General features: G+C 43.7%; 1 protein-coding gene across 5 annotated transcripts in view; it reads left to right on the top strand.

Annotated features, from left to right (window-relative positions):
• LOC132912913 (protein Wnt-7b) overlaps window positions 1–13,555 on the top strand; it is a 121,059-nt gene that overhangs the window by 45,487 nt on the left and 62,017 nt on the right. Inside the window, exon 7 of one of the 5 annotated variants that reach the window (XR_009659297.1) lies at window positions 3,669–3,936. The exons of 3 other annotated variants lie outside the window; for them this stretch is intronic. The gene's annotated coding sequence lies outside the window, so the exon portion shown is untranslated. Of the gene's footprint in view, window positions 1–1,735; window positions 1,934–3,668; window positions 3,937–13,555 lie in introns of those variants that run through there. One more of the 5 variants, XR_009659298.1, reaches the window with a different exon arrangement.

The following is a 13,555-nucleotide window of genomic DNA, read 5'->3' as shown; positions in this document are numbered from 1 at the left end:
AGGGAAGCCGTTCGATAAATCTTCAGGCGCCAGGGTTGAAATTTTCGCCACCTCTCCGCTTGTCAGGACCTTTCTACAAAGATATTTTCGGTATTACCTGGCCGAAGATCAGATCCTAAAGATACCTGGCTTAACGAGCTCTTTCGTTCGTAGAAAGAACGCTTCTTCCATTTCCCTGTCATCCATAAAATAATGTTAATTTGTGGCCCGATATGTACACACCTCCGGTCGAATAATTAACGAGTCTGCCTCTATTTCTAGCCGATCGAATATTTTTTCCTTCGCATCCTAGCGAGCCCGTGGTTACCGTGAATTAGGACGATTCTCAGGTGTTCGAAAGGATCTATACGGACAATTATCGTAGCAGTATCTCGGTCAATCGAGGCTTATATTTATCGGAAAGACATCTTCCTCGGTGACAAATTTATTTCAGTTTATTACGTCTTCTCGCGCCCGCTCAAAAAGCGGTCAACTCTGCTTTTTGTAAGTTTTGAAACTTACTTTGTGAGTTTTGAAATCTATAAAATTTGCTCATAGAATACCAATGCGTAATTGTTACTTTCGTTTTATCCTGTGCCAATCCTGCGCCTTGTATAACGCTTTGAAATCATTCGCTCGCGTAACCCACACCAAAACAGCCTGCCATAAACGTCCCAGCTACTACTTCCCATCTACTTCAACACCAAAATCATAACTCTGAAACTATCGAGCGAACGCCAGTGTTCGAGGTGACGCGTAATCTGCTGCTCTAAGCCGTCGAGGAATAAACTTGCACGGTAGATAAAACAGCCTCTTAACATCCTGTTTCGCGCTGTGCCCTCTGTTCGCGCAGAATCTATCGAGGGCTACCAAAGAAAAATATCGACCACTTAATTTCGCAGACGATAGGCAACCGATAGGCGGTCTGCGCCGGTGTTATCAGAGTAATTAGTGACACCTGTACTATCTGGCTGGCGAGTCGGCGACGATAGCGAGCTGTGAAAAATATTGAAAGTTCGCCCACGAGGATCCTTTCAGTCGACGAGGATCTCTGGTTCTCCGGCGTTTCGTTTCTCTCCTGAATTTCGTACTCTCTCTCTCTCTCGCTCTCGCTCTCGATATCAAAAGTCCCTGAATGGTAGCGTTTAATTACACTTAATGACACCGTTGCTAGTGGCGTGAAACTGTTGGATAAAACGCGTGTCGCGAGCTGGGAGGCGCTACCGATGATTTACGGGCCCGATAATTTCATCGTTACGCGCCGAAACAGCCTTAGCTGACCGAAGCGGATCCGCGACGAGGCGTTACCTTTCGAGCAACGCGAGCTCTCTCGTTTTTTGGAACGGAGTTTGGCCTGCTTGGAAGGTGGAAAGCGAAGATGGAGTTATCGAGTCTGCACAGCCCATTATCATAAATGTCACGGGTTATCTTTTTCTGAACTGCACCCTTTTATATTTTAGAAACGATCGCTATTATCTTTTCGAAGGAAACAGAGAGAAATACTCATCTCCGTTTTTAATCGTATCTATCATACGATAAGACTCTCGTTATTCGACGTACCGCTTACGAATGCTTTTTTAAATGTTTTTGCTTTGGTATTTACACGACACGTTTTATCGAAAATGGAGCTTGACCGTACTTTGATCGCTTGTAATCGAATCCGTTTTAATATAGCGACTATTAACACCAGGAATTTTGGATATAGCGTAACGTACATAGAACATAATCGCATATGAACGTATTACATATCCCGTAGTATCGTGGACGAAAGGCCTAAGAGATATCGGGTGAATCATAAACGATGTCGCGAGAAAACCCAAGTGCCGACAGGCTCATCGATGTATCGTTGGTCCTTCGATCGAATAGTTGCACGGAAAAAAGGTGTACGTGATCCTGGCCACGAACGGCTGCGGAACACGTACGTGGCGAGGCTATGAGAAAAGACCAAAGAATGCTAAGAGAGAAAGAGTTGAGTTGAGAAATCAGAGAGTGTGGTCCGCGCGAAAGAGAGCGTTGGAACCGTGGTGACGAGAGTTGAAAATTAACTATTTAGTTGTCTTAATTATAGCACGTTATTGTATTTAGTTCACGTGAAACGACCATCGTTTCCTGTTTAACCAACGCCTGTTTAATCCATTTTAAATAAATAACAAATAAAAATTCTATAATGTATATATAATAATAATATAATAATATTCAAAAGGTAACAATTTACGACATAATCTACTACTTCTCTTCAAATAGAATTATGTTCTCGGAATAATATCACGACTATATAAATAGATGATCCGACCGTAGAGTCATACATCGAATCATATAGAATCATACAGAGTGAACGCGCAATTTTATCTACGTAGCAAAAGTGGAAAAAAATTCCATACGTTACCCCCGACGAATCCGTTAGTTTCGAAAGAGCCAACCGCGAGACGCGCAAATATTTCTTTCGATCACAGCATTCGATACATCGTACCCTTGACCTTTCCTACGCGGCCTAGCAGCGGTTTGTTCTATTTATCCACCTCTGACCGGTTCGTTCTCATTCTCTGGTTCTCGAGTGCTGCTCAGCTGCTCGCACGTTTTCCCGGTGCACGGCTCGCATTGTCCGGTAAAACCGTATTTTCGGCCCCTGCTACAGGACTTTAACGAGCTGATCGCTATCAAGACTCACCGAGTTATTCACATGAGTCATTTCTACGGAACGGACTGGATCGTCCGTCCCTCTGCGTCTTGTTCTCGTGGAACGTTACACGAATTAATAATCGTCGCCACGCTGCATTCCACGGCGGAATGATTAATGTTAAATTAATCGTGCGCCGTTATTTCTTCGATCTTTTTGTGTCGTATTTTACGTGGCAAAAAGTGGATCGAAGATTTAACCGAGACGAGAGAAAAGATTTTATGGGACGAGGATGAACGATAGATTTTTATTGGTGTAGAATAGATTCGCTTATCTGGTTAATAATTTGTTAAAATACGACGTTACAGATACGCGGTATCGAGCGTAAAATGGTTAAGAGCGAACAAAAATCAACGAAAAAAATGGTAAAACGAAAGATCAGTATTCAAAGTATTGGGTAAAAGTTTCCAGTTAGGTAGATTTTTCGCTTTATACTCCAAAAACGATATAAAGAGAAATGTCGATCGATATCGAGTATAAGAGCTCGACAACCGGAAGAAAACGGTGCGATAAACAAATCCCTATAACGTTGATCGAAACATTTTTTTAAACATCGTTCGAGGTATAAAGCGGAAAATCCACATAGTCAAAGTTTCTCGCGCGCGACTCTACGTCCCCTATAAAAATGCAAATTTCGTACATGTTGTGGTTGGAGCGGCGATCAATGAGAGCCATGAATCGCGCGCTAAACGCTCGATTACATCGGGAATACACAGAAAGTCGGCCGAGTGTATAAATCCAACTGGCTCGGCCGGCGAGTACGTACGTTAAGCGTAATTTATTCCATATATGATATACACACTGAGCGCGCCGTGCTCTGCACACGATTCTCCTCCTTCTCTTTCTCTTTCCTTCTGCCTTCCCCTTCTTTCTCGCCCTCCCTTTTTCGTTTCCTTTGATACCAGCCTGTTCGCAGCAGAACGAGGCCGCGATCTTCTCGGGACCTTCTCTCGTGAACGCGTGTAACGCGATGGTACACGGGATTTATGGGAATATTTATGCGTATTTATAGGGCGTGGAATCGTCGATGTCCGCCGACGTGGCTACACGGGACCCTGTTCCGCAGGCTATGGTCTACCGCGTGGACACGCGGACCCGGATCGACCCAGCCTCCGTAGTCCTCGCCGAATTTATAACGCGCCACGAATAGTTCCGTGTTCCACGCGGCCGCTCTTCTCACGCTTCGCGCCACCCGGACACGGCCACCACCGTGGTACACGTGTTTGCGTGTCGACCTCACCGAGTAGCCCCGGTTTCCACAACTTTCTGATCGACCATCTTCCGAGGATCGGGTTAGGTATGACGTACCGTCCATCATTGATCTTCTTCCACTTCTTCCAGTCTATCTATCGGAGAAGGATGCCGACCTTTTGGAAGAATTCGTATCGTTACGTAGCTGCTAGAAGGATTTATACGCATAGCTATCTCGAAAGATCGTCGCGTATTTTTATTTTAAATAAGAAGCATGGAACGTTACCCGAAACCGAACCGAACAAATTTTGCCTCGTCTCGAACGAGACTCGCGACAACCAACTACCTGAAGGATTAACGGATTGCCGGCTATTATTATGCCCTGACAGGAACACCGTCGATGTCTTAAGCAGCCCGCGTACCCTGAACGTTACACCGCCGCTTTTACGTAGAGTCAGATTTATTCCAGCGCGAGTTTCGTGGAACTCGCCGATAATATGGCGGTTATTTATTAAAATTGGCTCGATGACGAATGCGGCAGCGACGTGATATGCGGGACAGCGAATAAAACACGGTAGCACGAGCCTTCTTATAGGTGTTCTCGTGTACAGTAGGTGGAAATGATACAGCGAGGTCGTAAAGTTGCTCGGTAAAGTCAATTTACAATTTTCCACGACTGCAAGTGTAGCAAGATTGTTCGAGGCAGGTAAGCTCCGCGTATTTACATCGAACTTTGCACTTTGCACGGAATAATCAAATTTATTGTATATCATCGGCCACTGGTCCTTAATATGAGTTGGCGTTAGGTCACCGTTGTTCTTCGATATAACAGCGAAAAAATTGAAATTTTATTAAACGGTACTTCAACGACGGAGTATACGTCAATTTCGATCGATTGAACGTAGCGCCCTTAATCGCACGATCAACAGATACGCTTGTAGCAATTTTGCAACAAAATGAATATTTCGTCGAAGAAAATGAAAACGTATCGAACGGAAATTAGAGACGTTCGATTATTCTTTGGTCCGTTCGAAGAAAGACAAACGCTAATTAACGGTTTATTTTACGAGCTCGTTATGTCGCGTCCACCTATTATACAGAGCACGAGGAAAGGCGTGATTTTAACGAACCGCTTAAATCAAAGCGTTCTGATGGCCGTGGAGACGTTATACGCGGTTAAATTATGCCGATTCGAATTGGCTGGCGGATTCGTGACTGTCCTTTATCGTTCTCGGACGAGCACGCGTGGGCAGGCTGAAAGATCACCCGGAGAAAGCGAAAGCTCTCGGCACACGTGGAAACGCGTGTCCGCACGATTTTTTAAACCGGACACCCGCTCCTGTGGTCTCGTTACGACGAATGTCGATGATTGCCGCGTCTGGCACGGTCGTCCTTCGGATAGAAAGGAGCGAGTGCACGTACAAAAAGCACAGAGTAAATGTATGTAATTTGCAACGCGATTATTTGTAAGCCTAGCCGAACGAATCGATTAGAAAGAAATTGAGATTTATTATCGCGGAAACTATTTACACGTAAGAGTTATCTACGTCGAAAGAACTAATTGTCTGAGACTGCGGAAAGAACGAATTATCCCATCGCTATAAAGAGTGCGTAGTCGTTTACGGTGTCGGAAATAATTTTTGTATCGAATCGATATTTCTACGAGTTTGTGCGTTAAGGGCTCGATCCACCGAAGCACAGCGAGCGAACGAACAAAAAAGTAAACAAATTAGCGTTCTAAGTGGCTTCTTGGAAGCTTAGTAAGCACGTTCTTGTATGTTAGTATCAATTGCAGCTTCCTCCTCCCCCATTAAGCCTCGTCGAACCCCACAGACTTCCTTAAGGCAGCGATATCGATGATCAGAAATCTTACTGCATTAAAGTATTTTATACGATAATAAATAGACTGCGTGCGAAAAAGTAGATATTACATTCTGTGGAGCGTGTTAAGCCGCAACTGCACGCTCATTTCCCCTTTTCTTGCCCGCAACATATGCCAACAACGAGCTACACAGTTCCCATACGGCGCAGCCACTTACGTCCCATAATGTTCCGAGTTAATAGTCAGATCAGTCGCGATAAATTCGCATTAACTTCTTTTCCCCCTCCGGCATTATCCACGTGCTCCAACCTCCGATGATAAAGCTAAGTTATTATACCTTGAACGTAACGTTGATTCATACCGATTAAATTTGTAAAAACCAGCACGCCTAACGCGATAGACTGTAAACTGTCGGTTAATCCCGTCGATGTTCGTTAAACGACTCGCTTCTGACAAGTTCGAGGAAGTCGTGGATTTTAAGTCCTATGTTATGTTTAAGTTCTATGTTATGCGAATACTCGATCGAGGGAGGAGAGCAATCGAAGAAGGTAAATAAGTTTTTGGAAATTTTATGCAAGCGGAAGGAGTCACAAGGATGTAACACGTTCCTCGCACTTTTTCTATCCAAAAATCGTCGTACAACCACTCGATGCCGTTGATTCGACTCTGATCAAAGCGCGCTGTAGAGCCTCGTTCGACGTTTCCATTCGATTCTCGTCGGTTGGGACGGTTAGCGCAAACGACGCGTCGAAGATAAACTCATCGGACGGAACACCTTCGGAATATCCTTTAAATTATCGGGTCCCGCGGAAACGTAGCGGTTGGTGGCGGCGAGCCGCGCAATTTCCATTATGCAAATGAAAATACTGGCGAACGTCGGCGCGAGGTTCGGTCGATCTTCGACGATGATCAACATCGTGGGTGGCCGCTGGCTGATCCACCGGTAGCTCGGCTCGGTCGTCCAAGCTACCAAGCGCGCCTCTCTTTTTCTCTCTCCCTCTCTCTCTCTTTCCCTCTTTTACCGTCTTTATTTCGCTGTATTCTCTAACCTCTTTCTCTTCCTCTTTCTCCCGTCTTCTTCTCTTCTCACCTTATTCCCTCCATGTTTTTCGTTCTCCACGGCTGACAGACGAATGAACGCAACGAACGGGATGGAACAGACAAGCGGCCAGCCTACGTGCGTGTAATTATCCTGTCAATGCGTCGGATTTTCAAGCCTCTCGTCGTCCTCGCGCGATACGCCCCGCTTCGATTGAGAAATCTCCTCTCTGTTGACGTACCGCCTCGCGTAGCACGCGATCCAACGCGGAACCAGCACGGAAATATGCAAATTCGACCCTCGATTTCGTGACGTCTCGCGCGTTTCATCCGTACGCTACCTCCACGATTCAGGCTGATTACGTTTTCTGCGATTAATTCCACGAGCAATGGGACGGGCATAGGTATCGAGCTATAGGTGTGGGTTTCTCTCTTTTTTCCTTTTCTTTTTATTCCCTGGCTTAGTTTGAGTTTTCTTGTTGCCGGGCAAAAGCGACAAGGATCGTCCTTCTATGAAAAGAAAAGATTATAAAATATAGAAACGGCGGTACTTCTCCGATAGAATTCGAATATATGGTAGGAAAAGAAGCATCTGCCAACAATGTCTTGCTAGTTCCGGCATTTTAGACTTCGAAGTTTTTCGAGGGCGTGGGGAACCGTGAAATCGTGTAACGTCAAATACAAAGACCACGGGGAAAGAAAACGAGAAACTATTTTAAAATTTAACACGCTATCGGTCACGGTTTCCTATCTCCCTGAACGTTTCGAAAACTCGCACCTTTCAAGCAAAAAAATTGTTCTTCCTACCACCATATCGTACCATGTCCAACTGACATCGAAATCGAAAAATCAACGATACTGGCTGCAAAAACCGAGTATCGTTAGCTTCGTTATTTCGCGCTGTGTGATAATTAATAAAAAGAGAGAAAGAATCAGCGTTATACCCGTTGTACTCTGCCAGTGAAAAGGAGAAATTTTTTGGATGATTCGTAGAAGAGAAATTCCTTCTGGTTGCGATAAAAGCGAGTAATTATGCGCGATGAGGGTCTGGACGCGAAATAAGCGGTCGCTGGAAGAGTCATCTCGTCGGTCTCGAGGCCCCTCGAGGTGCAGTAATCACGTTGTGCGATTAACTCTCTGGCTGTGGCGCAAGGTGTTTTTATTGCTTTTGCCGCAAAGTGATTGTTTATGATGGAAAAATTAACCCCTTTAGCGAGAGTTGTCTAGGCGCGTTGGCTCTCGGTACGTGGAAATTATTTGCGCTTTGAGCGAATCGTACGGCGAAGAAGAAATTAGTAAGGCAAAGGTGCGCACCGATGAAATTTTTCAATGTAGGCGTGCAAACATTCTTTCAAATAAAATTGAACGCGACGATTTTTATCCCCCGCGACGATTCATCGGGTTGGTCGTAGCGTAGCGTGGAAGGAACGCGCGATTGCTATAGCGTTTCACGGTGGGATCGTGATCGATCGATCGAGATCGACCGACAGGCTTGTAAGTTATCTTGTTTGCACGCCGTCGATGCTCGTAATTATCTTGGCTCCGGTGCTGTTCTTTAATAGAAATTTACTCTCAAAGTGTGTCCGTGGTTTCGTCGAGTGGCGACGAGATATTAACGCGTTGCGACGGCGTATACTCGATCGCGTGCGAGGAACGTAACGAAACATTAAAGTGCAACTTGTTAACATTATGTTCTCTGCGTTCCAACGATATGTGGCAACGTTTGAAATGATAAATGATCCTTCCTACGATGCACCGCGCGTCATCTTTTCTGTTTCTCCTTCCAGTAGAGTGTAGCGAGAAAGGTGTGTGCATACCCGTAGGGCAAAACCAATCGGGTATTTCGACATTTTAGAGAAATCCTATTTTCCTTGGTAGCCGGGTCCGACTAACCGAGATGTTCTCGAAGATTTCTAAAATAAATAACAGTTTACTCGCATCTTTTACACGCTGGTATAGATATATTTGAATTTACAGTGTAACGTACATATGTGGCACGTTGGAAAACGTTACCTCTGTTGCCAAATGTCATCGGTATGCGTGTCAGCATTAAGATTCGCCAACTATGGAAAAAGACAGTGGCCGTAGAAAACGTAAAATGTGTTTCGTCGTGGCTTCGAAACCGCGTTTCGATTAAACGAAGAAATACGTTAAAAGTTTATTTCGATTTCCTACGAATCGATTATCTAACAATATTATCTTCTTCCTTAATCGTTCGAGAGACGTCTAGCAGTTTAGTTTCTTCGTTTTCTCTCGTTTCACCGATACAAGAGAGATATTGTTGGTACTTTTCGATATTCAATTTGCCTGCGTTTTCCACGATATTCTTCGATGATAAATGCGATAATTTATACCGAAATCAATGGGAATCGAAGTTTATCGATGGTATAGGAACAAGGGGCAAAAGGAACAGCGTAATGACTATTTATCTTGTTGCAGCTTTTGTAGACGATTAGAGACGCTATAAATCTGCATGCGCGTGTTAGCACAATCATCGTGCTATCCTGAATCGGTACCACTCGCATGAAACATTATTCTCGAGCGTGACCAGACCGGTAATACCTCGTGGGTACTAATCCGAAGCCGCGGTGCAACGTGCATCTAAACCGATGCTGTTCGTGTGTCACATATCTCACGAAACTTTGCTTCTCTTCGCGTTATCGGTAAGACGTAAAACTTAACACGTCCTGGCAAGTAACGATATATGTCACAGATAATTTTGATCGCAGTGATGATATTTACATACCGTGCATATTTACGTACAGAGTGATGACGTTATAAGTATTCGCGTATTCGAGCACTTGTTCCAACATTGTCGAAGAAACTTTTATTCTACAAGTTTTCGTAGCTAGAGTTTTATAAGACCGTCTGAATTAAAATTACTATTACTAATTAACGTATGGTTAGATAGTATTTTATCAGTGCGATTATACTTTACTGTGTCGTACATGTCGATCCTACGATACTGCTATCGTTGCCGTGTAATTATGCCATTCGGTGTTGAGAATGGCGCACACGAATTACGATAAAAGAAATCTAATTAAAAACCAAAAGAAAAAAATTTTAAAACCTGTCCCCTTTTGTGTATTACGCCAGCGATATCGCCGAGCTACTACTATAGATATAACAACGATATTATAAAACTAATATCTATCGAACTATCAAAAATCACCGTCCACGATGTTACGCGATAAAACTATTAAAATTTCCAAAAAAAAAAAAAGACGACTATGAAATATCGTTGACGATATATGCTTACTCCGTCCACGTATAATCTCATACAGCGTGGTATTAACGGAAAAGCCAAGGAACCTTGGCCCTTATCCCGATCCGACTCGAATCGGTTCACCGACATAATTCAAGCAGCGACATAAATCAGCCTAACTCTCCGGCTAACATCCAAACGAACCATGAACGAAGCTGGCGAACAAGCGTCTCACGGTTACCTCGTGGCGAATCGAGGCAAGGTAGAAACGATATTCTCGATCGTCTCGTCATCGGGATTGCTGACTGGTTGGCTGGCTGGCTGGCTGGCTGGCTGGCTGGCTGGCGGGCAGACACCGAGCCAGACAGACCGCGAAATCGTTCCATTGAGGCGTTTAATCGACGAAACGATCCCGTGAAGACGATGGTCTTTTCCTGACCACGTAAGCACAGGCGCCTCTCGCGTTAATACCAGGGGGACGAAGCCGGGGAACCGGTACTTAAACGCGCGTCTATGATATGATAATGCGCGGCAAGCCAACCAAGGATTATGCACGTCGGTTCATGTATGATAATTTGGCGAGACAAAGCCACATTGTCGGAGCATAAATTGAATCGGTACCCTCTCTTCCTCCCGATGCCACCCATCCACCCACCCACCCCCACCTATGACCGATATAAAGAAACGCCCATCCGGGAGGGGAGCACGCACTTTGCAGAGCCTTTTCAACGCTCCAAGGTCTCTTCGGTTCTCCTTCTTTCGCCTCTCTGCGCTACTTCTCTCTCCTTCTCTCTTCCATCGTCAAAGTTTTATTAATTCGTTCTTCGTTCGTAATTTGTTCTTTCTTCGATTCGGAGAGAACGTTTGGCAGAATATTTCCCGAGCAATCTTATCGTCCTTTTCGAAAAGCGTATTTCGACGACGTTTCGTGTTTTATCTTTTCGCACTCGCTTTCGAAACTTTGTCTTTCGGTGCTGGGAAATTCGCTTGCAATATTTTTTTTCGCGACACAGGACGTAATAATTTTAATGTTTGACCTTTAGATCGCAAAATCGAATTCCTTCGATCTACGAAACGTACGAAGTCGGAGAGGAAAAAAAAAGGAAATGGTTCTCTCGTGATTTATCGATTCCCATAGAATGCGAGTAAACCTTTGCTCGGTTCAGCTTATCGAAGCAGTGTATAAATAGAATGTACCCAGAAGAAAACGCGAATCAGCTGCGTTTCGGACGCTCTGGGGCACTGGGTCTTTGAAGAGGGTCTCGCAGAACATCGGTAGTGATTCACGAGGCTCGCGCGAATACCTTGCTTTTCTCGGTCAGATCTTTGAGAGCTTATAAAAGCGTACCGTCTAAAGGAGGAAACGAATCGAAGAGCCATTTACGTCAAGCAATAATAGTACCGTAAAGACAGTTGGCAACAAGGCGTGTAAATATATTAGCTCGCAACAGTTTGTATAATTACAAAGTTCGGTGAAAGAAGCGATACAAATATATTCCAATGAAACGAGAAAAATACAGAAAATTCGTATTATATTTGATTTCGCCAACTCCGATAAACCCTAGAAAATCAGACAAACCTGCCAAGAAAGAATTCTCGAAAATCTATGCTCACCGTCCAATTAAAATTCGACGAATCGCTCACAAGATAAGAAATTTCCTATAAAAATGCACAAAGATGCGCGCTTTATTAATTACTAATCGAAATACGCGGCTCTGATCCGAGAAGATGTTCTAAATACCTCTAGAGCAACTTTCCGAAGTATCGTAATTTACAGATCGCCCGAAGCGTGATCCGGGGGCGTGTCGGACGTTATTGTGGCCGCGCGATTTCCGACGTAAATTTCCAAACCCGTTCCTCGTGCTAATCCACGAAATTATATTTCAGCTATGGCGCGTCGCGTTGGCTGGGCCAACCGTGACAAAGCTCGTCTCATATTTTTGCCGATTAACCCTCTTTCGCCCGGTTGATGCTAAGTTATGAATTTCCGGCGAACGCTCGCGACATCTTGCGCGCTAAGCGAGTAGGAGTGTTGTACGTCCTTTGTAGATTTCTCTATTCCAGCCTCCGATTCACCTTTCCCCTCTGATTAGCGATCGGATTTAGGAGACGCGTGGGCGGACCCCACGATTCGCGTTAATAATAAAAAAAGTCGCTTTACTAAATCCTCGCCTCGATGTTGCGCGACTATCGACGTCGCATTGGATGGCAAGGGTGCGGAAGAGCAGCAGATTATGTCATTTATTCGATGCGTCTAATTATGCAACTGGCGGACTCTGGGTTCTTAGGAATTAATGAGCTTTTTTCGCGTGTTTTGCGTAAGCCAGTCGCGTATCGTAATATATTAGTTTTAAAGGTTGGCTTTATGGGTAATTTATACTCGATTCAGTTGATTTTCGGACGACTTGAGACGCGCAGAGAAGTCTATATTTTTGTAGTGACTAATCGTGAAACGTATTACGTAACGTGTTTTAGCTATGCTAGGGTCAGTCGTAAATTTTGGTACCGTGCGTATCATCGTATTTTAATCGAGAATTATGTCGATATCGCTTAATTAACTGTGTAGTTTTACGCGTAGTACATGTAGTATTAAGTATATAGTTATACATAACGAAGAATCGCTATATTTGACTTTGTTGGAAAGATAAAAACCCGATATATAAATTTTTATGAAACGAACGAGTGTTGCATAGAAACTGGACAAAAATTTCTTGAGTACGTATTTTATTTTTTGCAACGATATAGATTGAGAATATATAGTATATAAAACGTAAGTTGCTCCAGGATTATGATACTAGAAAGTGAATTATTATAAAATTTATCGGGCCGTTGCGAACGAAAAATTGATCTCTTTTCTCTTTATATGCGCATTTTCTGTTGTTTGAAAAAGATATCTATACAATTACACGTATTTAATAACTTTCCTCTATTACGCTAATAGAAAAATCATTAACATACACGTAGTTAGTTGTATAATTACAAAGTAAAAGGAATTACGTATAATATCGCGAAATTGAAAACAAGTCGCCAACTTCCAGCAGGAAATCGATTTCCTTCGTTATTTGTATGCTGTTAACACGATCGAACGGTGTTAGCTATTGCCCGTTGATTAGAAACCAAAATTGCCAATGTTCCTTAATAACATACTGAACAAATGCGATCAATCCTAACCATTATACGGTCAAACGTTTCGTCTCATCTTTCATCTTGAGTACTTCGTCGTTTCGATCGAACTGTAATAAAAACCAACTAATCAGACGCTCTGCATCTTCGCAAGAGACACGCATCGACGTATAGGAACATTCTATTACACTGTCTGCTGATCGCTTTTCTTATGAAGAAAGAAGAGATCTTTAAATATTGGAACAAACGGATAGTTTGTTTTATCTATGTTTAACCGAATAAAATATTGTACGAATTAGAGCGATTGGCGGAGTAAGAGCAGGGTAAAAGTTCTATTATCCGGATATCTTTGTCTTTGGATTCTTTGTCTATCGATGCTACGGTGGGAGACTCGAGCGTAGCGGTATCGCGTATATCGGACGAAATCCGAAAGATCAACGAGGATCGTGCTACGAGATTCGCGAACAAAAAGCTACGATGAGAGAAAAAGATCGGCGAGGGAAGGAGGGGCGGAGAGGAA

This window comes from Bombus pascuorum, chromosome 12 (genome assembly GCF_905332965.1).
Source record: "Bombus pascuorum chromosome 12, iyBomPasc1.1, whole genome shotgun sequence".
NCBI classification, from domain to species: Eukaryota; Metazoa; Arthropoda; class Insecta; order Hymenoptera; family Apidae; genus Bombus; species Bombus pascuorum.
This window is presented reverse-complemented; position numbering and strand designations above follow the sequence as displayed.